This window comes from Bos mutus, chromosome 2, assembly GCF_027580195.1.
Source record: "Bos mutus isolate GX-2022 chromosome 2, NWIPB_WYAK_1.1, whole genome shotgun sequence".
In the NCBI taxonomy this organism is placed as follows: domain Eukaryota; kingdom Metazoa; phylum Chordata; class Mammalia; order Artiodactyla; family Bovidae; genus Bos; species Bos mutus.
The window spans coordinates 197,095-219,724 of NC_091618.1; positions in this window are offsets into that span (position 1 = coordinate 197,095).

Here is a 22,630-nt window from a genome sequence, read left to right on the forward strand (position 1 = left end):
ACTAATGACAGTCACTTCCTGAGAAGTGGCCACCCCACGCTTTCCCCTCCTGCCGCCTCTCCGTACGTCTCATCTCCCAGCACACCCCACGCTGACTTGGAATTGACTGTTGACACAAAATCCAGCCTCTGCAGTATCGGGCGAGTGAGCACCTTGAAAGAAGGGAGGGAACAGGGTTTGGTTTGACTTTGTTTTAATCTGAGGCCCCAGTGCCCAGGTCAAGGCCTGGAATGCACCAGGTTTGTGGAACACGCCTGATCATATCTGTTCTCTTCCACACTCCAGGGAGTTCCCGCTGCCCCCAACCCACCCAGCCAGCGTTTACTGAGCATCTGCGATGTCTCAGGCGCTGTACACACATCAGCCTGCACCCAGGTCTTCTCGTGGCCTCCGCCCCCTCCGCGCCCTCCCCGTGACTGCCTGCATCCCTGCTTTACAGACGAGGAAGCCAAGTTTCAGGGCAATGGAAGCCAGATATGCGTGCCTCTCACACACAACCTCCCCCTGGCCAAAACGGCATTTCCTTGGGAAAGAGGGCAAGGGCACCGAGCTGGGGGCTCCGCCTGGCACCTGGCTGACGTGGGGGGTCCACCCCAAAGAGAGAATGCTGCTGGGGGGGAGAGGGTTCTCTTCACCCTCACAGGGGTCCCAGGGACCCTGCCACAGTCCCCCAACTACGTATACACCTGTGTGCACTTGTGTGAAGGTTCACAGGCAAGGATGTGCTGGGTACGTTGCGTGTGAGTTTGGGGGTGGTTGGAGCAGGGGGGCGTGGGCCTGCCGGTGTGAGTGTGTGAGGACGAGTGTGTGCCCACACCCGCGGGTCCCAGAGGAAGGGGGCGGGCGGGAGAGCTGTGATGACCCTCAGGTCACAGTGAAGAAGCTGAGGACGAGGGCAGGCCCGGTGCGTCCGGTGTGTGTGTGTGCACGCCTGTCTGCGTGTGTGTGCACGTCTACGTGTGTGTGCACATCTGCGTGTGTGTGCACGTCTGTGCCCGGGTGTGTGCGCGCGCGGTGGGAGGCGGGGTAAGGAGGCAGGCTGCCTGCAGCTCCAGCCCTGTAATAGACCCTCCCCGTCTCGCCGCCGGAGGAGCAGCGCTAATAAGTGTTTTGCACAGGGACCCACCTCCTGCCACAGCCTGAACCTGTGCCCTGGGCCGGTCTGACAGAGACCCCTCCCGGCCAGGGCCTGGCCTCAGGCTGATCCCGGAGGGACAGAGGTGTCTCTGGGACCTGAACCGGCCTGGTGAAGACGCTGGACTCCCAGCAGGCTTGCTGGTTTCAGCCTTCCTGCCGGCCTCAGCCCTCAGACTGTGAACCGCCCCCCAAGGGGAGGGCACAACAGCTCCTCCAGCAGTTAGGGGGTTTCCAGGAGTGGCCTGCGTGCCCTCTCTCAAGACTAGGAGCTCCCTGTGGGCAGGAGCCGCAGCTCTTGCTTCAGAGTAGAGATATTCCGCGGGCAGGGGCCGGGCTTACCCATCAGTTCAGCCCGCGCACCTCAGAGGAGACGCCAGACAGCACCGCTTCCAGCTCTGAGCCCCCAGATCGTTGCCTGAGAGGGGAGGCAGGCGGGGGCAGCTGGTCGTTAGACTTGGGCCAAGGCCTCGGGCAAAGGCCGTGGGGCAGGCTGGCGGTGGAACCCCTCTGCCCTGCTCCTGCCCCCAGCCCATCTCCCAGTCTCCCACGGATTTTGACCACCCCTTCCTTCTCTTATCAGAAACCCAGAACCAGCCCTCGAAACCCCTAGCCTCGGGAAACCCCTGCCCACCCTGCACACTGTCTGCCCCGCACTGGCCCCCAGTGCCCACCAGCTGCCAGCCCCTCCCAGGCGGGCACTGCGAGACCCCGCTAAGCCCAACCCTCTCAGCCAGCTCTCCCCACCTCCACGCTGGCTCTCCCGGAAGTGCCTCCTCTGCCCTCCGGATGCCAGTGGGGGGTGGGGGTGGTGCCCGGGGCAGTGCCTGTAAAGATAAAGGGAGTCTGGAGGCAGGCACCGCCAGGAGATCAAAGGCTGGCTGGCAGGGAGGCCGGCGGGGAAGTGACGTTCCTGACGGAGAGCAAATAGCACTGCGGAGGGCGTGGCAGGGCCACTTTCCCTGCCTCCTCAGGGCAGGGGGGAAACTGAGGCCCCAGAAGGGAAAGGGCTCTCGAAGCCAACAAGGCCAGGCCCGGGTGGCAGAGCACCCTCCGCCCCCCGCACACTGACCGCAGCTCTGAGTCCCAGGCCTGGCCCTGCCCCTTCCTCACAAGGGACCGGCCGCACCTCAGTTTCCCCAGATGAGAAAGGAGGGTAAGGACAGTGAGTCAGCTTTATTCTAGGAGATAAGAGTCCCATCAAGGTAGCCAGTGCGGCGCCGGGCACGTGGAAGCCTCCCCTCCCATCTAAAGTCCTCGCACCCTGAGCTCCGCTGACCCGACTTCTCCGCAGGGAGCATCTTAGCTCCTCAGCAGGACTCAGCCTGACTTCCCCCGCTGCTCCCAGGTTTGGACCCCAGGGCACACCTCCACCCCGACCCCTCAGGGGAAGCAGGGCTTCCTCCCCACCCGTCACCTCCTTCCTGCGGCAGGCCGCCTGCTGACTCAGCGCCTGGAGCAGCGCTTAGCAACCAGCGCGCCTCGGGCAAACAGAGCTGCGGGCAGCCGCGCCCCCGCCACAGGAATGCAGCGGCATTCCTGGGGGTGCCGCGGAGCCTGCGCCAGGGTGGGGGGGAGCAGGTGGGCACCGTCCTCTGCCACCTTGGCACCAGGGGCGGGGGGGGGCGCAGGGCCCCACAAGCGTCCAGGCACGGGGCCAGCCTGCTGGGGTCCCAGCCCACAGCTTGGCGTCCGAGAGTGAGGTCATGCGGCTTGGAACTCTTCAGGAGCCTGGCGACCTTGGCCAAGGCCTCTGTGAGCCTCAGTTTCCTCACCTGTCAAGTGGGGAGGAAGTAACTGTGCTGGGAGGATGGGATAAAGAATGCAGGCCCAGGGCCAGCACAAGCCCGCCTCCCTGAAGGACTCAGTGCAGGGGCCCCCAGTCAGCAAACCCACGGCGTCCAACAGGATGCCAGAGTCCTTTGGAAGGAGAAGGGGGCCCAGAGAGGGCTGTTTACCTCCCTGAGGTCACGCAGCAGAGCAGCACCTCAGGGCCCACGGCCACCAGTGCCCTCACCCTCTGCGACCCCCGAGCTGAGACCCGCACTCCCTTCTCTCCCGGGCGAGTCTGAGCCCAGGACGGGGAAGACCCCCAGGTCCAGGGCTCCCACGGCCCGGAGCAGACGCGGCTGCAGGAGGCCCTGGGGAGCCCTGGCGCTCACAGCCCTCTCGTGCTGCTCCATCCACCGGGGCCCCTCGCCTCCGCGCTTCTGCCCGACCAGGCGCTGCCCACACGTGCCAGCCCTCCCCCAGTGCCCCCGCGGGCAGTCAAGGGGGCACATGCCCCCGGGAGACCACCCTTCTTCCCCTTCTGCCTCCAATGTCTCCTCTCTGTCGGCCTCTGGCCTTTCTCTCTCTGGGAGAGGCCGCAGGACAGGGTGTCTTAAGCACAGAGAGTGTTTCACGGAAGACATCCCGAGTGAGAGTGGGGTCGCCTGGATCGGTGACCGCCCTGCCCCCAACTGTGCCCTCGGGTGGTCCTTTTCCCCTCTGGCCTCCCGTCCCCTCACTGCCTGCCCTGCTGGTGGCCCTGAGGTCTCCGTGAGGCCAGGAGGAGCCCGCACAGGACCAAGGCCCCTGTGGGACCCCCAGCCCCCAGACCCTCACGGCCGCCTGTAACCCCCCCAGGTCTGTAATCTCCCTGCTTTGATGCGCTTGTCACTGGCTGAGCCGCGGCTGTGAATGGGAAGCCGCGGCTCCCGGGCGGTGGGGCAGCAGGCAGCAGCAGGGCCTGCCAGGCCTGCCCGCGGGGGGTGGTGGGCCCCTCGCCATTCACCGCTAAGCCGGGATCCGGATGCCTTTGTGCCAAGAACAAAACCCCGGGGATCAGCCGTCCTCAGAGCTGCCTCTCTCAGCTCCGGAAGGGATGGGAGCCGGGCCTGAGGGTGCAGGGCGCCCCCTCCATGGGCCCAGGAGCTCCCCGACACCCCAGGGCGTGGGATGGAGCTGCGTGAACAAATCCAGGTTCAAATCCCATGTTCCACTTATTAAGAGATTCAGGCAGTGAGTGTGTCAACTCCTTTGAGCCTCAGTTTCATGGTCTGTGAAGTGGACGTTGTAACGGCTCCAGCCTCATGGAGTGGGCGGATTAAACGAGAGTAGGCGTTCAGCGCCTGGCAGCTTCTGGGGCCTGCTGGGTGCTTTCCAAACAGGACCTGCTCTTAGACTGGGCCTCCCACAAGACGCTGGTGGTAAAGACCCCTCCTGCCAATGCAGGAGACTAAGAGACATGGGTTCGACCCCTGGGTCGGGAAGCTCCCCTGGAGGAGGGCATGGCTGCCCGCTCCAGTGTTCTTGCCTGGAGAATCCCATGGACAGAGGAGCCAGGTGGGCTACAGTCCATGGGGTCGCAAAGAGACACAGGTGAAGCTCTTAGACCAGCTTCATTCCTGCCTGGGTCCCCGGGGGCTGCGGCCAGATCAGCTCTTGGGTCCGAGTGCAGAATGCGTGTGTGTGGGGCGGAGGGGCTCTGAGCGAGTCTGGACAGGCGTGCTGACCCGGGCCCGCGCCTGCGTGTTCCTCCTCCTGAAGACCCTCCACCATCTCCACGGCTCACGGCTCACCGCCAGCCACGTGCCCTCGACCCAGGGCTGCGGGGACCTGGGCTGTACCCTGGAGAGCGTCTGGGGACAGGGATCCCCTGCCACGCGGGCCCCAAGACGAGCCCGTCTGCTCTCAGGTGTCCTCCCGGCCAGGCGGGTTGGCTGCTCCAGCCCCAAATGACCCAGAGGCTCCGGGGGTGGCAGCTGCACTGGGGGGATGTCTGGAGACACCTCAGGGGTCCTGCCTGCTCAGGGGTCTCTCCTGGGCCCCTCAGGCCTGAGCCAGGGCCAGAGCTGAGTATTCCGGGTGGGCCCAGGAGGCCCGTGGGCACTCTCTGCCTGGGGCCTGGGCTCCGGCCAACCGTCAGCGGTGAAGATTGCTGGGTCGGCTTTATTTTAAACAGTCAAGAGCTTTGAGTGGAAACATGTGTCTCCTCCTCTCGGCCTCTCCTTCTCTCTCATTTCTGTCTCAAATGTCTCTCCCTGGGAGGGCCCCCTTTCTCCGTCTTTCTCTTGACTTCGCTGTCTCTCCACCTCTTTCAGGGGTCACGGGCAGCACCAGACTCATGCCTTCGGGGTCTAGGCCAGGCCCCCTGCATCCCAACCCCTCCCTTCAGTCCCCGGGGGTGCCAAGGTCCCTGCAGGAGTCCCGTCCCCTGGGGTCTGAGGAGCTGAGCGTCCTGGACCCTAACCCCCGCCCTCACCCCAGCTCCCCCAGACACACCCCTTGTGTCTGCTTCTGCACCAGGCACCCAGACCATCATCCTGCATCTTCAGCCTCCAGCCTGGTCCCCCGTTTGGCTGCCAGAGAGACTGATGTCAGGGAGAAGAGGGTCACGGTTCGCCCACGGCCACACAGGGGCTCAGGGGCCAAGCTGGGCAGACCCAGGGCCCCCCCTCCCCCGCAAGCAGCATTGCCACCACCTCGGCCTGGGGCCTCCAGGACGCGTTCACCACCACGGGGGCCTCCTTGGCAAGTCACCCCTCCCCCGAAGGACAGCTGTGTTCTTGGGCCGTCACCTTCCAGCCCTTTCTGCCGCTCACCAGGGAGCAAAAAAGAGACTGGCATCCAGGGCTGAGTCCAGGTGCTAGTTCAGCCTCTGAGTCCTTGTGTAACCTGAACATGACCTTTCTTCTCCCAGGCCTCAGCTTCCCCATCTTGGTGGCAGAGGGCTTGTCTGTGCCATGGGCACCTTTCTGCCCTAAAATTCTGTTACGTTCTCATGCTCTTTACAAAGAAACTCCTGGAGCGCCTGGCCAGGAATGCATATTTTTTGTTTTTGTTTTTAGCCATAGCCACACCACACAGCTCGCAGGATCCTAGTTCCCCAACCAGGGATTGAACCCAGGCCCTCAGCACTGAAGGCGTGGAGTCCTAACCGCTGGGCCGCAGCGAGTTCCCAGGAACGCAGCCATCCTTCCCAGTGTGAGAAGGCCCCTTTCCAACACAATCAGCTCTCCTTAATTTCCAGACCCACAGCCCCTGAATGCAGGCACCTAGATGCCAAAAGCAAGAAGAGAGATGCGGAGTGGGGCATGACTCCATGACCTGGTTGGCACCCCACTGTCTAAAGAGTGACCCCTTGGGTGCCCAGGCCCTGCCAGTCCTCAGCTTGGGATGGGAAGGCTGCCTGGGTGACAGAGGGGAGTTCCTCCCCCTCCCATGGTGCAGGAATGAAGCCGGGGAAATGCAGCACATCCACCAGATTCAGGCAGGTGAGCCCGTCTTTCCAGGTTTGGGCAAACAGCCGTCACCACGAACCGCTCTGCCCTCCCCTTCGCCCCACCCGCCACCTGGCTTCTGAAAGTGACTCAGACAGAAGGGCCGGGGGCTTCCTGGTCCCCTCCACGAGGCTACCCAGGAACCCTTGAGCCCGGCGTCAGAGAGGAGGAGAGCCTGCCCAAGGGACCAGGGGTGGGGAGGGGACGAGGTGCTGGCCCCCCACAGCTGATGCCCCGGCTGCCCCCTAGGCCCCTTCAGAATGCCCAGCCAGGGAGGGAAGGAGGGACCTTCTACAGTCCACCCTAGTCTTGCTGATTTTCCAGCCTCTGGGTTGCAGCATAGAAAGGGCTCATGGCATCCTCTTGACAGCCATGCAGGCAGGAACCGTCAGTACCCTACTTTGCAGATCAGGGAGATGAGGCAGAAAAAGGGAAGTGGTTGACCTGAGCTCACACAGAGCCCGTGATATGCTGGAGCCGGCTCCCTCTGGCTCAGGAGGGAGAGCGCGTCGTTAAAATTTCGTGAATTTTGCGAGCCAGGTTTCACTGGGACCTTGAAATAACTGTTAGAAGTATTTACACCACAGCAATCAGCAAATGATGCAAACCGGAGCTTTTCCCCCTTTCAGGAGCCAGTTGTTAAACATTTACCAGCTCACCACTGGCTGAAGGCCACAGCCTTTATAATGTCTCAGGAGAGTCCTTAGTGTAGAAAGTTTCAGAGCTTAGCAAGACTGCCCCCTTGTCTCAAGTTCTGTGACAGATCTGAGCCTGTCTGATTCTGCTGCTGCTGCTGCTAAGTCGCTTCAGTCGTGTCCGACTCTGTGCGACCCCATAGACGGCAGCCCACCAGGCTCCCCCGTCCCTGGGATTCTCCAGGCAAGAACACTGGAGTGGGTTGCCATTTCCTTCTCCAATGCATGAAAGTGAAAAGTGAAAGTGAAGTCGCTCAGTCATGTCCGACTTTTAGCGACCTCATGGACTGCAGCCTACCAGGCTCCTCCGTCCATGGGATTTTCCAGGTAAGAGTACTGGAGTGGGGTGCCATTGCCTTCTCCGTGTCTGATTCTAAAGCCAAAGAAATTCCTTCTCTCCCTCATGATGCCAAGACTTAGCTTCTCTCTCCACTCCACTATGATAACTTTATATCCAGGGCGAGAGACTGTCCCAGCGATTAAAGGGGCTACAGGGTTTGAAGTGCCTGACCAGTATGCCCTGCCCTCTGACACCCAGTGATCAGTCCCACAGACATTTACCAAGCACCTCACTTAACCTCCCTGAGCCTCCCATTCAGCTGCAAAATGAGGCTCTCGTTCGTTCATTCGTTCATCCATCCATTCAGCTGGTGGTCCCATGTCCCAGTCAGGCAGTGTCCTGGAAAGACTGGGGTCAGCCTTCCTGCTCTGGACTGTGGCTGTGTCACCGGCCTCCTGTGTGACCTTGGACCAGAGCCTTCCCATCTGTACTTTGAGATCATTTGAAAAGGTTTCTCCCGACTCGTCCCCCATCTCTGGGTGTGTTGCAGGGTCCTGGGACACCTGTTGGTGAAAGCCACTGGAAGTAATGGTCCTCAGGGTAGTTAGCCTGGCTGAGGACCCAAAGGCAGCTGTGGTTCATGCCCTGGAGACACAACACCCATGTAATTCACAGCAGCAGTGGTCTCTCTTTCTGTCTACTTGAATGCAGAGCTAAGAGAGCAGGGAGGTGTGGGATACTCGGGGAAGACTGCCCGAAGGGGTGATAACAGTAAGCAAGTACTCAGTCGTGTCCAACTCTTTGGGACCCCACGGACTGTAGCCCACCAGGCTCCTCTGTCCGTGGGATCTTCCCTGCAAGAATACTGGAATGGGTTGCCGTTTCCTCCTCTGGGGTATCTTCCCTGGCCTGGGGATCGAACCCAAGTCTCCTGCACTGCAGGCAGATTCTTTACCGCTGAGCCCCTGGGGACACCCAATAACACAGTGACTGCAGACGCTTGATGAGCACTTACTCTGCACCAAGGCCTGTGACAAACGCACGTTCTAGATCCCATTTAACCTTTACAGACTCACGAGGTGGGAACCCATATGGCGCCCGTTCTGTAGGCCAGGAAGCTAAAGCTCGGAGTGAGGAGATGACCGAGATCACCGTTTATTAAATCGTATTTACTGATGGCACGTTATTGTCTCGTAGGGCAGAGTTTCCGTTTGGGATGATGAGAGTTCTGCAGATGAACAGTGGCCGCACAGCAATGTGAATAGACTTAACGCCACCGAGCTGAAACTCCAAGATGCTTAAGACGGTCCGTTTCACATTACATGTGGTGTATTTTACCACAGTAAAAAATCAATTAAAAAGTTGCTGATGGGACTTCCCTGGTGGTACAGTGCATAGGAATCTGCCTGCCAACGCAGGGGACGCAGGTTCCGCCCGCGACCTGGGAAGAGCCCACATGCCGCGGAGCAGCTAAGCACGTGCATGGTAACCACTGAGGCTGTGTGCTGCGACTGCTGAAACCCACGCGCCCCAGAGCCCACGCGCTGCAGCAGGGCAGCCACTGCAGTGGGAGCCCCACACCGCAACCAGAGAGCAGCCTGCGCAGAGCAGCAAAGACCCAGGGCAGCCAGATGAGGAAACTGGTTTAAAGGGATTCACGGATCCCCAGCTCGGCTCTAGGCACTGTGCTGTATGCCTTGGACAGTAGAAAATGAAGCAGGTGATTTCCTCTGCCTCCGTGGAGCGGACATTCTAGAACGGTGCTGTCCAAGAGCGCTCTCTATGGATGGAGCGATGAGTGGACAGCAGTGTTCCAGATCTGCTCTGCACCACACGGTGGCCACCCGCCACCTGGGGCTCCTGAGCACTGGAAATGTGGCCAATGCCCCCCGAGGAACTGGCTTTAATTTCATTTCATCTCAATTAATTTAAATATAAACAGCCACCTGTGGCTAGCGCTGGCCGAACTGGGCAGCACGGTTCTCGAAGGTCAGTCACAGGACAGGCAAGTGGTGGGGCTGGGGTTAGAATCCCCGTTTGTCTAAACTTATTGAAGCTGTGGGCCTTATTCACCGCTGTGGGCCTCCTACATCTGAATCACCAGGGAAGCAGGCTCCAAATTCAGATTCCTGGGCTCTGCCTCAGATCCACTGACTCAGGGGATGGGGCCCAGGACTCTGCATTTTTGTCAAGGTCCTTGGGTGATTCTGAGGCACTAGAGTTCAAGTTTGAGACCTACCGCCCTACTTACTCAAGACTCCCAGGTCGGGCTTCCCTGGTGGCCCAGTGGTAAATAATCGCCTGCCAGTGCAGGGGATGCAGGTTCGATCCCTGGACCGGGAAGATTCCACAGGCCACGGAGCACCTAAGCCCATGAGCTGCAACTGCTGAGCCCACATTCCACAGCTACTGAGGCCTGTGCACCCAGAACGTGCTCCACAGGAGAGGCCACCTCGGCGAGAAGCCCGCGCACCGCAGCCAGAGCGTAGCCCCCGCTCCCCGCAGCCAGAGAAAAGCCCACGCATCTGCGAAGACCCAGCGCAACCAAAAATAAATAATAGATAAAAGACTCCCAGTTATGTTGATGTTTGACAGAAACCAACACAGTCATTGTAAAGCAATTATCCTTCAATTAAAAATAAATTAAAAAAAAGACTCTCAGCTGGCGGGACGTCCCTGGTGGTCCAGCGGTTAAAAGTCTGCCTTGCAATTCAAGGGACGGGGGTTCGATCTCTGATTGGGGAACCGAGATCCCACGTGTCATGGGGCAGCTAAGCCCGAGCGCCACAGTCTGTGCCGCAGTTGAGACCCCATGCAGCCAAGGAATTATTATTTTAAGAAGAGCCCCAATTGAGGAGAGTTTGAATTAGGTCTGACCTGTGCTGGGCGCCCGGGCCAGGACCAGGCCTGCCCCGCTTGGCTCCCCCAGCCTCGAAGACAACTAGTCCTGGCTTCCAGCCTGTGATCCCCCGAAGAGCACAAAGGTTTGCCCTCCACCCTCTCTGCAGAGGAGCTGGGAGGGCTCCCGACCTTCCAGCCTTCCACCCCAGTCTCTGGGCTCCTGGATCCCAGGCTCGGGTCCTGGCGGGTGGGCCGCAGGAGGGACAGGCTTGGCCCAGCGCCCCAGCACAGACCAGCCTGGTCAAGCAAGGAGAGGAAGGAAGCAAAGCCAGGGAGGGCCAGTGGGGACCCGGCGGGAGGTGACGCAGGCCTCAGGAATTTGAAAACAAACATTTAGCCAGCAAAGGAAGAGGCTGCTGTCGGTTGCTGAGCTAGGGCGGGCCCAGTTCCCTCCCGGGGCAGGGGTGAATCCCAGCCCTGCTGACCGGGAGCCCTGGCTAGAACCAGTACCCGGGGAGTTTCCACTCACCAGCAGGATGGGAAGGTCTTTGTGGCAGGTGGTGGGGGGGTGCGGGTGCCCAGACACCGGAGCATCCTGGCTTGGAGGAGAGGAAGTAGCAGAGAGCAGGGCACTGGCAGTTCCCAGGAGGAGGCCCGGCAGCAACAGGGTCAGGCTTCTACTGAGCACCCACAGTATACCAAGAACTCAGAGACAAAAGCACTGCCCAGAGGAAGAGGGAAGCAAGCACAGGGGAAGACAATGCCGAGGGAGGGCTTCCTGGCAGTCCAGTGGTTAAGACTCCGCACTTCCTCTTTAGGGGGCACAGGTTCGGTCTCTGGTCAGGGAACTAAGATCTGGCGTCCCGTGTGGCACGGCCAAAAAAGGGGGAGTCCAGGAGCCTGGGCTCTCTGCAGAGGGAATCAGAGAGGGCTTCCTGGAGGAGGTGGCACCTGAGCTGAGCCCCAAAGGACAAAATTTGCCAGAGCAGAATAAGATCAGTATGCTCCCCCAGCGCTCGCTCTGAGTGAGTGGATGAGTGAGTGACCAGCAGATGTGTGGAATGAGTGGATGAATGAATGACCCACCAAATAACGTCAAGTCTGAAGTCTCTAGAAACAGACTGCAAAATCCAACTTCAGACCACCCAGCCATGGACTCTCTTCCTAGTCCTGGGCCTGTGCTCCCACTTGGTACCCAAAGATTCTGGAGCCAGCCTGCATGGGTTCAAGTCCCAGGTCAGTCACTTACTAGCTGCAGGACGTGGGGTAATTTACTTAATTTCTCTGTGCCTTGGTGAAATGGAGGTAATAATTCAGCTTACCTCTGGGGAAGACTGAGTGAGTTCAGACAAGGAAAGTGCTTAGAACCATATTAGGCATGCAGTGAGCGCTGTGTGAGTGTTTGCTAATATCACCTGGGCATTAGCTTATCCATTAATTCACTCACTTATTCATTCACTGATTCACGCTTTATTCAATCCACTGCTTACTTCCCACTCCGCCCTCTTCACTGGTCATTGGTTGAGCAATCCCAGTTCTCCCCCGCCTTCCCAGCTCCCCTTGCCAGTCCTGGATGGTGCCCACCACATTGCTAATTACATAACAATTTCATTAATTCCTCCGAAACCCCAAACAAACAAGAAGACGCTGTCTGGAGCAGGGGTGACATGCTACAACCAGAAGCAGGGTGTGGGCACTGAGCTCCAGCAGGGCTCCTTGGCCAGGGGCCGTCACCCAGAGCTGCCCTGGAGAGGGGAGGACCAGGCCTCCGACGCCACCCTGGGGCAGCCTTCCCCGTCCCCCTCTTGGACAGGCCGGATTCTTTCAAGTCCTGATCTCACCCAGACAGTGGCCCCTGGCCATTCCCACTTCCTATAACACGCGGCTCCCCTAACGCCGGGAGCCCAGAGCTGGCCGGGGTAGAAGAAGCTCGGACCCATTTCTCTAGTGAACCGTGGCGCTGCGTGATGAGTATTATGACTGTGTGCTGACGGACGTCAGGTGGGCCCTCTGCAAAGGGCCCACAGCTTCCTTCTTCCCCACAGGCCCTGGGAGAACAGGTCACACTGGGGGAGAGCGAGTAAGAACCATTTCCTCAGCACCTCCCACCAGCTGGCACCTCGGGCCCCTGCCTTTCCTTTGAACAGCAAGGCCCAGTAGTGTGACAACTTGCCTCTCAACAATGAGGAAACTGAGGCTCAGAGAGGGAAAGGGACTTGCCCAAGGCCATGGAGCAGGTCCGGGTGGTCCGGAAATTCAAACCACAGGCCTCCTGAAACCTGCTTCTGCTCCAGTGTGAGCAAGTCTGGTATCTGGGAAATCGGAGCCAGGCTGGTGTGGGGCTTGAGGTGCCCTCTGGGCCAGAGGCCGGGGCGGGAGAGCACAGGGCTGGCACCAGGCGGGAACAATGGTGCGGGGCGGGTAACGGGAAGCTGGCCAGGTCCGGGGCTCCTGGGCAGGCCCTGCTGGGCCCTCGAAGCAGCAGACTCATCCCGTGGAGCTGCCAGGGTGATACCAGCCTCGAGCCGCCGACTCAGCGATTGCATCGGCCTTTTCCTGGAAACCAGCAGCTGCAGCGGGATGTCTGGGAGGAGGCACCTGTTTGGGGAAAGGGTGTGCGCGCCCTGCCCTGCCCTGCGCTCCTCCCAGCCCGCCGCTGTCTGCACTTCCGGGAGCTCTGCCTACCAGCTGGGACCCCAAACCCTCTGGATCCAGCAGCCAGAGTGGCTGCAGGACTGAGTCCAGGGGCCCGGGGTGACCAGCACCACCCAGCACCGGTCTGCCAAGCAACACGGCCTCCCAGGGCGCCTCTGCCCCAGCCTTCCGCAAAGCCTCACGCGGCCCAACCCTGCAGGGCAGGTGGGGAAGGGCGTCAAGACAAAGCGGATATGAAACCACTGGCTGTCATTCCTTTTTGTTGGCCATCGATGCCATGCTGCTGGGGTCACAGCTGGAGGGGCGTCGAAGTCAGGTTGAGGCATCCCACCACCCACTGGGCACAAGGCTTCACCTGCGGTCACAAAGAGGGGTCTGGAGGGACTGGCGGGGTGGCCCAGGGGTTGAGAAGCCACCTTCCAATGCAGAAGACTCGGGTTCCACCCGGGAACTGAGTCCCACCCGGCCTGGGGCAGCTGAGCCCGCGTGCCACAGTGAAGGATCCCGCTGCCAACTCTGTCCTGAGATGGCCAAAAAAATAAATACATGTTTTGAAAAAAGAAGCAAGGTCAAGAGCACCCCAGCCCCCAGGCCAAAGGAGGAGGGCTGGGGCCCAGCAGGCAGTCCTGGCACTTGCCACCCGCCGGGAGGGGAAGAGGATCGGGGCACACTGCTGCAGCGGGCAGGGCGTGAGCCCAGGGGGGAGGGTGGGCCGCGGCCGGGTAGAGAGGGCCCGCGGGCGCCTCTGTTCATCCCTCTCCTCTCTAAGCCGGGGCGCTCCGGTTCAGAAGGGGCCTGCTGGTGACCGATGACCACCAGCTCCTTGTGAGGTGCTGACAGGGAGGGGGCAGGCGGTTGGTTTCTGTAAGGCACCCGCATGGCTCCCAGCGCCTGTTTCACATCGCTGAACGTGGAGCTGGGAGGAGGCCGAGCGCCAGGCCGCATGAGCCCCAGTCCATCGCGGGCACTTGCTCTCATCCCAGTCTGCCCCTCACAGGGCCGCTGAGAAGACCATGGTGGCTGGTGGATGAGCCTGGGCTCCCCGAGCCGAGCGTCGCTGCAGAGCTGGTAAGAGGTGGCTGTCACAGCTGAAGGCTTCAGGGAGCAGGCCCTAGGTCAGGCAGGCCTGTGTCCAAAGAGGCTCTGCCTCTTACTTGCTGTGTGACCTCAGGCAAGTTGCTTCTTCTCTCTGAGCCTCTGTTGCCTCCTTTGAAAAATGTGAAAGGTACATACAGAACCTGCCCAGAAGGTGGTTACAGGGGGTAATTAAGGAGGCTGTTAAGGAGGTGATCAATGCTGATGAAGTGGTGTGATCTGGGGCTTCCCAGGCGGTGCTGGTGGAACCGACTGCCAATGCAGGAGACATAAGAGATGTGGGTTCAACCCCTGGGTCAGGAAGATCCCCTGGAGGAGAGCATGGGAACCTTCTCCAGCATTCTTGCCTGGAGACTCTCATGGACCGAGGAGCCTGCTGGGCTACAGTCCATGGGGTTGCAAAGAGCCAGACACAAAGAAGCGACTCAGAGGCATGCATGGTGGTGGAGACTTTACTGTGCCATTATGCAGCCAAGAACTTGGTGTAAAGACTTGGACATCCCAGGGCCAAGGCCCGGTCTCCAGATCCTCTGGGGATAAGCATCTTTCAGTCTTAGGAACACTCCCTTCCCCTTCAGTCCACCTTCGGGCAGTCTCAGAAGGAAGGGGCTCTGGGCCCAGCTTGGACACCCCCACGTACATGTATTCAATAAGCCTTAAGCACGCCTGAGAGCTCGGCCCGCGCTGGGAACCCTGAAGTTTTCAGGGGCTGACGGTCCAAAGGGAGCCTGGAGATGGTGACGAGCCCTGTGGGCTGATGCCCTGGGTTCCGGGGCTTCGGGGGAAGGCGAGGGCTCCCGCCCCGGCCCTGGTCGGCAGGTCGAGGGTGCTGGAGGCCAACCGCCGTCCTGCTGAGACTTTTCCTCTCCGAACCGAGTCAGGACTGGGCGGGCGCTCCGACTTCCCAAAGGCTGTGCCCGCCCGTGCCCCTGCCGGCCGCTGCCCTGGGCCTGTCCCCCCAGCACAGCCAAGCGTCGGGGGCTCAAGCCGGGATGCGAGGTGGGAAGAGCGCCACCCGCAGGACCCCGGGCTCTGCTGCCCTCTAGTGGCAGGCCCAGAAGCTGCTGCTCCCACCAGAGGAAACGAATGAACCGCAATTACTTTAAAAAATAGTATGATGACAACACTCATCCTTTACAGTCTGAAAAATGCCTTCTCAGCCAGTTATAGGCTGCAGGGGGAGGTGCAGGATACTGGACTGAAATCATATGGGATTTAAGCCTTGAGTCAGGTTCCAACTGGTTATGTGACCTCAGACAAGTCATGTCACCTCTATGAGCCTCAGGCTCCTCATCTGTAAAATGGGGGACAAAATAGGGTTGTTGTGGGAATTTCCTGGCAGGCTAGTGGTTAGGACTGCGTGCTTTCATAGTTGAGGGCCCAGGTTCTCAGGACACAGTCAAAATAATAATAATAATAATAGAGCTGTTGTAAGGATTAAAATATAGAGACTTCCCTGGTGGCTCAGACGGTAAAGCGTCTGTCTACGATGCGGGAGACCCAGGTTCAATCCCTGGGTTGGGAAGATCCCTTGGAGAAGGAAATGGCAATCCACTCCAGTACTATTGCATGGAAAATCCCATGGACAGAGGAGCCTGGTAGGCTACAGTCCATGGGGTTGCAAAGAGTCGGACATGACTGAGCGACTTCATGTTCACGTTCAAGGATTAAAAGGCCTTATGCCTGGTGCATAGTTTGCATTGAAAACAGAAACACCATGATTGTTACCATAATAACACTTGCCCAGTCTGCCATATATCCTGATATATCATAATACTTTCTGTAAAGTCCTTTTTCAAAGTGCCACCTCCTTTAATCCGCATTATCGTTCCAGTTTAACAGAGGAGGGAATTAGAGCTCAGAAAGGGGAAGTAACTTGCCTCGGGCATCACAGCTTCTAAGTGGTGAAACAGGACCCAAGTCGGTCTGCTGACTCCAGCTATAGGGCTCACTTCCCCACACCCTGCTTTGGAAACTCGAAAACAACTTAAAATTCCCCTTATCACCGTATTTAAATAAACAGGCACAGCCTCTGCCCCCTTCAGCCTCTTTCTGCACCTTCTCCCACACCCGCGCTGGCATCTAGAATGCCAGAGCTAACAGCTGATCCCCTCCTCTCCTTCCTGACCAGATCCCCGGCCCTAAGCGTGGCTCCCAGAGTTCGCCCTGCCTGCACTCCTGCACCCCACCCAGGCTGCTGACTGTTCATCCTGTTCTTCACGCTGCTCAAGGGAGGAGATTCCATAACTTCACTTCCTCACCCGCCCAGGTGTCTGTTACAGTTCCCACAGTTGGGAAGTTCTACTTTATGTCTAACCAGAGTCCCCTCCTGTCGCAGTTTCAGCCCCTGTCCTTTTGTTCTTTCTCCCAGGAGTGTCAGAAATGTACTCTGAGCAGGACATCGGAAACCCAGAGAGAAGGACCCTGGAGTGGGAAAGGGTCACTCCAGGACAGGAAGTGAGAGCTGAGCCCAGGTTCAAATCCAGGTCAGGGCGGCAGGAGTGGCTGAGCTGGTCTCTGGTGCCCAGGGCAGCCTCACCCAGGCTGGGGTGGGGCAGCCTCACTCCCAGCATGTGGCTCCTAGTGGGGGCTGGTGTGGGAACTGAGGGGCAGAGCAGGTCTGAGGGGACACGCCAAGTGCAGGCTCGGGAGTCGCATGGAGTTGGCTTCAAGTCCCCTCGACACACCTCTGCTGGGCGTCTCCTCTGTGCAGGCGCTGCAGGCGGCCCCGAGGAGGCCTTCGTGGACCCCACAGTGCAACAGTGAGGGGAGAGGAATCCCAGAGCGGCGGGAGGGGAGGTGGGGAGACCGCATATGTGAGGGTGACCGTGGAAGGTCTCCTGAGGCGGTGGCATTTTGAGAGCTGGACCATAAAGAAAGCTGAGCACCAAAGAATTGATGCTTTTGAGCTGTGGTGTTGGAGAAGACTCTTGACAGTCCCTTGGACTGCAAGGAGATCCAACCAGTCCATTCTGAAGGAGATCAGTCCTGGGTGTTCTTGGAAGGACTGATGCTGAAGCTGAAACTCCAATCCTTTAGCCACCTGATGCAAAGAGCTGACTCATTTGAAAAGACCCTGATGCTGGGAAAGATTGAAGGTGGGAGGAGAAGGGGACGACAGAGGATGAGATGGTTGGATGGCATCACCGACTCAATGGCCATAGGTTTGAGCAAATTCCAGGAGTTGGTGATGGACAGGGAGGCCTGGTGTGCTGCAGTCCACGGAGTCGCAATTTAACTGAAGAGCAACAACCGAGGAATGAGAAGGGGCCAGACCTGAATATCTGAAGGGAGAGCATGCCAGGGCAAAAGCACAGATGGGAAAGAGCTTGGAATCTAAAGACCAACCTGAAGGGCCCAGGGCCGTGAGCCTGCACGGGGCTCTCGAGTGTGGACTCGCATGCGGCCCTTCTCTCTGACTGTCGGTCTTCTTCCCTGTAAAATGGGACCAACAGTCCCCACTCGACATGAAGACGGGCACACAGGCCTTAACCAGGCCTGGGGAGTGGCCAGTGAGGGCGGCACTCCATCCTTCCTCTAGCGACACGCCCATCTGTGCCAGCCTTCAGGGTTCACATTTATATATATATATATTTACCTATTTGGCTATGCCAGGGCTTGGCTGTGGCATGTGGGATCTGGTTCCCTGACCAGGGATGGAGCCCAGGCCCCTGCCTTGAGAGCAGGAGTCTCAGCCACTAGGCCACCAGGGAAGCCCCATCCTAGGCCCCAGCCCAAAACCATCGCCACCCGGCGCGGGAGACACCTGACCATTCAGAGAGGTGATGGAGTGTTCTAGGGGCTATTCAAGGGCACAGCATTTCACAGTTTATAAAGCATTTCCTCCCATTCTTTGATCATTCCACAGAATTGGGTGGCTGTGCAAATATTCACAGTTGCTGGATGGCCGCATGTCCCGCTGTCCCTGGCCCACAGCCAGGGACAAAGAATGTCAGGTCCAGAACCTGCTATTCCTGCCTCCATGATGGATTTTAAAATTCCAAACACCTTTCTTACCAGACTTCCTTCATTTGAGGAAAGGATTGGGAACTTCTCTGGTGGCCCAGTGGCTAAGACTGTGCTCCCAATGCAGAGGGCCTGGGTTTGATCCCTGGATGGGGAACAAGATCCCACATGCCTCAACAAAGACCCGGTGCAGGCAAATAAATTAATTAATCTTAACAGAAAAGAAAGGATCGCTTTCCAACCACATAGATCCCTCCCCCAAGGGAGGTCCTGGCTCACAGCTAAGCTCTGTTGGAATCAGAAGCTGAGCCTCCATGTAAACCCGGAAAAAATCCTGGAGCAAGACAGATCCTCAGGCCTTCTCACATGGAGGCAAAGCAGGAGCAGGCCAAAGTCAAGGTCACGTCACAGACTCAAGTCACTGACTCCTCTTTGTGACAATAAAGAGCTTCGCTCCCAGAGGAGGGCAGATCCTGGGCCTCTGCTTTGCTGTGTCCTTGTCCCGCCACCTCCGTTTCCCCTTTCAAGATGTAGCTTGGGTGACACCTCCTCCAGGAAGCCTGCCTTGATCTCTTGTAATAGCTGGCTGCTCCCTTATTTGTCCGCCCACAGCTGCAGGGCTCCTCCCACCAGGGTAAAGGTTCTGTTGAGGTCTCACTCACAGGCACAAAGTACGCAGACCTCAGTGGGTTGTCCCCAGATGAACGGCTTGGGTAAACAGCATCATCAGACTCCTCCCGGACTAGTTACTAGTTCTGCCCCAGTACCTCCGCCCTGACCTCTACCCCTCAATTAGTTTTGCCTGCTTTTGCACTTTATGCAAATGCAATCACCCAAGAAGCCCTCTTTTGTGTCTGGCTTCTCTCTCCTCGTGCAGATTTGCAGGTGGCTTATTCGCATCACTGCATAGCCTTCCCCACCTGAGAACAGACCATAATTTATGCACTTTACCACTGATGAGCATTTGGGTAATCTCTAGTCTTTTTGTCAGTTAATGACTGGTACTGCTAGGAATCGTTCCTGTCTTTGGGGGCACGTGTGTACACCTTTCTGTTGGGTGTATATGAAAGAAAGAAGTGAAGTCACTGGGTCAGAGGGTGGCAGGTACTTAGCTTTAGAAGATGCAAACTGTTTTCCAAAGCAGTTGTGCCGATTTACACCCTGCCAACAGAGACAAGCTTGCCCAGGCTCAAAACTGTCTCGGAGTCCTTGCATTTCAACTGTTCACTCGTCTGTCTATTCCATTAGGGATAGGATGCCATCCAAGGATGCATCCAAGCCCCCACTCCCACCCCCACCCACCCTCCCGGCCCACAGGAGACTCGCATGAGAGAGAGAAGGAAGGGGTCAGGGAGAAGCACACAGAGGGCATCCCAGAGGTCCAGTGGTCAGGACTCTGCATGTTCACCGCTGGGTGTCTGGGCCCAATCCCTGAGTGTGGGACTGAGACCCACCAAACCACGTGGTGTGGCCAGAAATAAAGTGTCATAAAATTATTCTAAACAGACTTCAATAAGTTAAAATCCACTTTAAAAAAAAAAAGCACAGAGAGAGAGAGGAGAGGGAAGGAGGCGGTGGGGGGCAGGAGGGAATGAAGGAGATGTCTCCCTGCCGGTGGGTGGCTGCACGCTGGCTGCGCTGGGGGCAAGGGCTTGCTGGGCTGAAACTGCGACTCCTGGTTCACCCTAAAACCTCACTGTGCCCTAACAATGAACAACTGAGTGTCTTTCTCCACTCATTTCAGGTTCAAGTCTTCCAAACAATAGGCTGTTTTCTGGGAATTACCAGGAGGGGCGAGGATAGCAGGGTCCTGGGTGGGAAGCCTTGGAGATGAGCCCCTGGAGGCCCCTGGCTTGGGGACTGGCCAGCAGACGGCCCCAGGGCCCCCCAACCCCAGACGTGCCTGCCTACTGCCCTCTGCCTCCGCAGCAAGTACAGGCAGGGCTCTGGGTCCTCGGCCAAGGCCGGATTCCAGGGCAGAGCCTGCTGGGCAGACAGAGGGGTGCCCCCAGGACGCCAGATACACCCCCCGAAGCCGCCCCACAGGTGAGCCCATCTCCCTGCCCAGCAGCACAGACCCCCGCAGGGCCGCCCCCACCCCAGCCCCCCGCAGCCTGGCCCAGTCTCGGTGTCAGCCAGAACCCAGATGTGCCAGGGCAGCTGAATGAAGTGGGCTTGCTTCCTCTGCTTTGCCAGCCTGTGCCTCTCCACGGGCAACACGGGCTCTCTCCATGCAGACTCAGCACTGGAAGGAGCGGAGGGGCCTCTTGGTCTTCACTGAGCCGGGAATCTCGTTCCTGGACTTTCTGCGTTCCTTAAATCCTCGAGAAACAGAGGCTTCACCACCTCGCGAGGGCTCCCTCAGCCGTGCAGTTCTGACACAGTGGAAGCCATCGTTCTCTGCAGCTTCGCTAGGGACCAGACCCTGTCAACTTCACATACTTTATTTCACGGTGTCTCCATGAAGGAGGGGTTATCATTATCAAACCCATTTTGCAGAGGCAGGAGCTGAGGTTTAGAGCCATTATGCATCTGCTTAAAATCACGTTTTTCTGGTATGTGTGTATACATATATAATATACGTGCATATATATTATATACGTATATAACACACATGATATAATGTATATAATATGCACATATATAATGTATAAAAATAATTTTTTCCTACCTCTGTCTAATGAGAGGCCCTAGAAACAGTGACAGCACAATAGCCATGAGTTCATAGGTCTTAGTTCTAAATACCACACTCTAATAAAAAGGAATCATGGGCCTCAGAGAAATGGCTGATTCTCTCCCGAAAGGGAAAATAGAAGATGAGCCTGGAGCATCGTGCTGTACCAGAAAGTAAGGAAATGCTCAAGAAAGCAAAAACAAAAAAAAAGGATGAGGGGCTAGACACAGAAGCTCATCTGAAAGAGTTCCCAATGGCCAGAACGGGAACAATTTGAAGAACAAAATAAATAACTCAGTACTGAATTATAACGCAAAAGATAAGACAGATAAAGGCATGGGTCCATGCTGATAGAAATAAATGGAGAGGGGAGGGAACATCTTCCTTAGGGAAGAATTCAAAATAGTATCTGTAGATGTAGCTCCCAGAGGGTGGAGCATGTCTTCTCCCCGTCGAGTGTGGGCTCCACTTGCTTCAAGTAACAGAGAAAGAGAAGGAGAAAATGGTGACTGCGCAGTGGGAGAGCCCGGCAGACACCAGCTCAACCATGCAATCAAGGCGGACGGGCCAGTAAGGAGTCCACGGCCACCACGCTGCGTTTCACCCTGGGGTCTTCTCCCCAAACCCGCAGCCCCGCCCGGTCAGGAGCAAACCATCGCACAGGCCCCAGCGGAGGGACAGTCTAACAAAACGCTGAACTCCTCAAAACTGGCAAGGTCGTGGCGAGGAAAGATTAAGAAACTGCCGTGGGTCAGAGGAGTCTAAGGAGACGTGATAACTACATACGACGTGGGATCCCGGACGGGTTAAAGGAGCCAAAAAAAGAAAAAGGACGTTAGTGGAAAACTTGGTGAAATTGAAATAAAATCTGGCATTCAGTTAATAGTCATGTACCAATGTTGGTTTCTTAGTTTTAACAACTGTTCCATGGTCATTAAGACGGTACCAGTAGGGAAACTGGCCAAGGAGTGTCCAGAAGTCACTGTACAAGCCCGCAAATCTTCTGTAAGCTTAAAAGTAATTCCAGAGTAAGAGCTCTGTGTTTAAGAATCATACTTCCCCGGCGGTCCAGGGGTGAAGACCCCGCTCCCCCAGTGCAGAGGGCACGGGTTCTATCCCTGGTTGGGGAGCTAAGATGCCACACACCACCTTAAAAAATGACCCTGGCTATAGACATAGGACCCAGAACTCAAATTCAAATGTCTGTCTGCTTAGCCCATACGCTCCGGGCTCCCCACACCATCTCATGTTAGAAAGTTGTTCCCGAAGCCCACTTCATGGGTCTGAGCCTCTCCCCATCCGCCCACCTTCACCCTCTCAGCAGACCCCATCTGCTTTCTCTCCCCACGCCCTCCTCTTGAGAGACGAAGGATGCTCCTAGCCGCTCAGCTGTGCTCACATCCCCAAGGCCACTATTCCTAGGTCCTCCCATTCCCTGGGTGACTTGGGTTTCAGTGAATGTTGGCCACCCTAGCACCCACCCCTCCTTTGCAGCAGCCATGTGATCCTACGTGGGGATCCATAGGGTTCCAGAGAAATTAACCTGGTTCCAGAGAAAAGCATACGACTTAGGTGAGGTCTGTTAGCGCACACCAACCCTGGCCACTGTGATCAGCACAGCGGGAGCCTTACGACCCACCCAGGTCCAAAATGTCCTGGGAGTTTGACAGGGGATGGTAGGGTGAAGGCGGGTCTCTTCCTCAACCTGGGATGTAAATGAAGAAGAGTCTTAGTGTGAAGCCTGAGGACAGCAGAGCAGAGGAATCGGGAAGCGGGGCTGCCACTGACATCTCTGAGCCACTGGGTCCGGCCTTGCCTGAAGCATTGCCTGAAGCATACACTGCCACTCCCCTGGCTGAGAAACGCCCTCCCAGAGGAGACCCTGGGAATGATATCTTATCAAAGGCAGGGGCGACAGTTCTTGGCAGATGGGATTTAAATGAAAGATATGGGGTGGGGAGATTATCTGCATGGGCCCCAAATGCAACCACAGGTATCCTGATAAGAGGGAGATCAGACAGACACA